Source organism: Urocampus carinirostris, chromosome 10, assembly GCF_059441175.1.
Source record: "Urocampus carinirostris isolate Australia breed hairy pipefish chromosome 10, RoL_Ucar_1.0, whole genome shotgun sequence".
In the NCBI taxonomy this organism is placed as follows: Eukaryota; Metazoa; Chordata; class Actinopteri; order Syngnathiformes; family Syngnathidae; genus Urocampus; species Urocampus carinirostris.
The window spans coordinates 30,157,392-30,162,555 of record NC_142358.1 but is presented as its reverse complement, the minus strand read 5'-3'; positions in this window follow the sequence as shown (position 1 = coordinate 30,162,555).

Below are 5,164 nucleotides of genomic sequence, written 5' to 3'. Positions count from 1 at the left end.
CACACTTGAGTTTATGGACTTTTCTTTTACTAATCATCTACCGAAGAAGCCTGAATAGAACACAAAACAGTAATAAGAAAATAAAACAAAGACAACTAGAAGTTGAGAACTTAAACTGGCACAATTTGGCCCAGAACGGCCCAGTCTTTATGTCCTTGGCTGTAGAGTGATGAGTAATCCTGGCAGGCTTGAGAGCCAGTTGGGACGAGGACCACAGGATGCAAGGTGTTAAGGCAAATGTTAACTGCTGGTGGCTTGAGGCTTTTCTCAGGTCGCTTGGCTTTGTCCCACTGGTTTGGCCACTTGCTTGATCAAGCTTGGCTGTTTGTTGAGCTGAGACTTGGTCAGGACCGGCCAGGGTTTTGGTCCAGTTGTTCTTGTTAGGATATGGCGTCTTGCTGGCCAAATTCAGACTGCCCTTGCGAGGTGAGACGTGTACCAGCTCTGGGTTACAGTTTCCTGGGAGGGGTGGACCCCCTGTGGTGGAGTTGTCACAGCAACCTTTGTTGCGCAAATGCAAGCTACTCCCCCAGCCTCACAGTCGACCAGTATCAGTCAGATAACACAGGATTCAAGTCACATATTTTGACATTGTTTGATCGTTTTCTGACATTGCAAAACGGAATTCTGACCAAACGTTAAATACTCTACACTTCCTTCAAGGAGAACAGCTGATTTCCTATTATCAGCTTGGAGCTCGGCAGTTGTCATACTTTTCACTCCAATACTTAGCTCGGCCCAAATAACATCTGAAATTGACTTAGCGAAAAATAAAATACAGTTTACCACATAAATGTGACACACGTGTTTATGTGAGATGTTTTACACCCTGTGTGAATCTTTTTAACCCAAATAAAAATTTTAAAAATCAATTTTCAAAGCAAAGCTCTGGTTGCTTACATTACCGTGCCAAATTGGCCTGGGGGACCCTCCTAAATATATCCAACTGAAACTTCACAAGATGTATTTTCTCCTGGTTTCACACCACATTCAGGTCTTCTTTTGTCAAAGTATTCATTTTGGAAATTCTCCCTGTAGTGTATATAAGGACCACCCTAACATCCATACAATTATTTTTTGGTACACATATTAATCTGGCCAGCCAGATGCTTTCTTATTTATGTTATGAATTTTCCTTTTTGCTTTCAATGGAAGCAATAATACAGATATTATTATGCAATAATGTGTCAAAAGACACTATAGAAATGCGTGAGGACAAAATGCCTGTTGAGGGCACTGTAAAATACAGTAAGGGTATTGCGGTAAATCGGGCTGATGTATTGAATATATTTATAGAAGACGGATATACATTGAATCTCATACATGTTGATGTCTATTTTTCTTGTACTGAGGTACGACTTTCGGGATCTGTATCAAATGTGATTGATCACTTGCTTTAGAACAGAGAAGAGTGATGATTTTGTCCCATGGAATGTATCTCACAGTGAATGTGTTAGAATTCTCGCACTTTTCATAGATACTATTGATGCTATTGATGCTAAGATGGATGGTAAATATTACAAAAACAAAGGAGGAAGTATGTTGCATTTGAAAATTTGTCATACATCAAACGTCGTACTGTATGCACACAGTCTAGTAAGCAGTGTTAATATAACACTGTAGAAAAGGACCTTATGTTCGATCGGGTAGTGATAAAAGTTTACTATTTACGTGATAAGTGAACACAAACAGTGTCTAAATAACATCTAAAGAGTAAAATTCAAACAGGAGAACGGATGAATTACCCCACAATGTCATAATCTGACGTTAGGCTACAGGGCAATTTAAAGTGAATAATTTGTAGCGTTCAGAGGGTCCTATTGAAAACACACATACTCAAAAGAATTTCTTTCAACACTAATATGTTTTGAACACCTGGAAACTGTCCAAAGTTGGCATTTACCTTACACTGGTATGAAGTATCATGGCAAGTTGCAATGGTATAAAAGTAAAACTATTATGGGTGAGGATAATGTATTACTTGAAAGCCAAAGTTTCTGTGCACTCAAATATTACTCATTTTGAATGATATCATATATGTTAAGATTGAAGTACTTTAGCCGTATGTGAACAAAAACTCTCACCATTGTCCGTTTACTTTAAAGTGCAACAATGCTAATCATCAGATAACTGTGTACAAGCACTGCTGCAATACTAACTAGACTATATTGTATATAATCCACCTAACTTGTCATGAGAGGCCTGTTGTCTCAGTTTGCTGTTCAAATACATGTGTACATAATAGCAACAAATGATAGTATCAGGCCAAAAAAACATTTTCACAATATATGAAGTACGTTATCACGGTACATTATACTCGGCTGTAGAAAAAAAAAACAAGTGTAACACATTACACCAACTGCTGCCACAAACTTTATAACTGTTTGCACTCAATTGTATTGGTATCAAGGAAAGAGACCATAAAGATACCATATATTGCAGTGGTGGGCCATGCATATTACACCTGGGCCTTCAGCTCGAGGATTTCTTCTTCTGTGGGGGGGCATGACGGAAAATAATTGAGAAGCACTGCGCGAAACCATGCCCTGAGACTGGCTGGCAACCAGTTCAGGGTGTCCCCTGCCCACTGCCCGAAGATGGCTGGGATGGGCTCCAGCAGCCCCACGACCCTACTGTAGATAAGCAGTGCAGATAATGGATGGATGGATGGATGGGCTAAGCCAACAGCTTTCTCGAAGACTGATGTTGCGGTACACAGCATTTTTGTGAGCACGGGATGTTTCAGATATTATTCAGGCTAGCACAGAAGGCCTTGCAGGCCCTGACGGCCCACCACTGATATATGGTTAAAACAATACTCAAAATTGACTGCTTTTGGCAGAAGCTATATTAGGGTAAACAATTCTATAGTAAAAATTAAAGAAAAAATGACCAAATATACTTTCCTAGAGTAAATTACTGAAACTGCCACAGCATCTGGAGCTCATACTGCCAGCCAAAGAGACTCATACCTGCCCAAAATGTTACACTGACATTTTCCATGTGCTTCCATTGATGACTGTAACAACTGCAACTGATTTATTATAATACTCCACGTGTACTTCATCATTGACCACACTGCCAACTCTGCTCCCACATTCCATTTAAATCCCAAGATCAAGTCACTGATCGAGGCACTCCGACAGGAATTTTAACAATTAGAATATAAACGTTTATATCCTGAAATCGAGCTTTTGAATTGTTACTGTTTCAATACAAACTCTGCAGTACTTTCTATTGAATATTCTCATGTCATGTGTTATGCAACCCCAGATTTCCTCGATTAATGCTCCTCTGAATGTCAATCTATTTCTGTAAACATGCTGCTCATGCTCACCTCATGATTATGCACTTATATCTTGACCTGTTAAGGAAATGTGATTATTTCAATAAAATGATTATAATTGCCAAAGTACTCTGACGTGTGGTTATCTGATTCTGAAACAATGCACCAAGAATTTTGCGTATGCTTATAGCTTGATAAAAAAAATTGTATGAGATCTTGCAGCAATATATTTTAGCTGAGACAATACAGTGCAGTGGCTATGCAATTACGCTCTCTAGTGGTTGTTAGTAGTACATGGGATTACATCATCACAATTTTACGAGATGATGAAATTGGCGCAGTAAATTGCCGTCGTTATAGCAATTATTATCAATAATATTAAAATGTTAAGGAGATCATAAGGCAGTGATGTCAAAATCAGTTTTTCTCTGGGGCCAGATCCAGACTTTCTATTCTGAGGCGGGCCAGATCAGTAAAAGAATATCAATTTACTCTTTTTTTCAGTTTATTATTTTCCCACCCATTTTATTAACACTCCACTTATTGAAACATGAATATTTTGTTTGTTTGTTTGTTTGTACATGATTCAATTGTTTGTTTGTTTGTACATGATTCAAATTGAATCTTTTCTTCCGGCGCCGTCACGAATGGCAGCCACTCCAGCAGCTCCCGTGTTATTTTCGATTGTTCTCGATTGTTCTCAGCTCAGGGATGCTGCTGGAAATGTGAATTTCCCTTCGGGGATGAACAAAGTATCTATCTATCTATCTATCTATCTATCTAACTTAGTTTATTTGGATAGCCCTTAATGACAAGGAGTCTCAAAGGGCTTCAAAGACCACAAATTTTTGCAAACTACAGACTATTATTTCACCATCCCCTGATCAAAAAGCTACTTTAGGGCAAGGAAAAACTCAAAAACCTCAACATGGGAATAATAAAGAAACCTTGAGAAGAAAAGGCACATTTTCTCTCTCTTTATTTCTCCAAGAAAATAACATTAGGATGAGTGTTTTCTTAATGTTCTCTGGTTGATAAATGGCAGTCAGCAAATACAGCTGCAGTGGGTGGTTTGCATTGAGAGAAGCACCTTTCTTTGGCTACATCCTGTAGAAGTATTTAAAACTGTAGCTTATGTTTGTTTTGTGCTTTTTTTCAAAATGGTCTTGGGGGCAGGATCAAATATGTGACCCGATCTACCGAAATGAGTCACAGTGAGGCAAATATCAAATTCGGGGGTTTGGTATCAATGGAAAGTATAAGAAATTAGCCTAAAATGATACCGTAGTCAAAGCTTTTTTTATGATGAATTTTAAAGATATGGCCAAAATCATGTTTAAAGTTTTCTTTGCTTTTTTGGGTGTGATATCATTTTACAGTTAAAAGCGATAGTCTCATTTAAAGTTTACTTTTAACAAAGGCATTTGTACACATATATGGCTTTCTCATTTAGCCTACTTTAATAGCCTACCCTAGATATCATAATCATGGATGACAACGGGATTTTCTTTAGGCATAACACGTTTATTCACAAAAACATGTGGGAAAAATCTGTCGTGTTTGTCTTTGAATGCATCAAAGGGTCAGTGTGTAATATTTAGTGCCTTCTAGCATTACAAAAAAAACTCAGTTAAAAAAAAAGCATTGATTTAAATACTAGGCAAGAATAAATGAACTATTATACCAATGTTATTATTTAAAAAAAAAAACGTGGGGTAGAGAAATGTGTTTTTCTTTCACATGGCGGTCGCCGTCAGGTTTATCTGGCATCTAGCTGCTGCGCAGCTATCATTTGGCACTAGTTTTCCTTAGACAACAGTGCCCTTGAGTGGTCGAATATTGCACACTTGGTTTAACTATTTTTTTTTAACAGTTGAG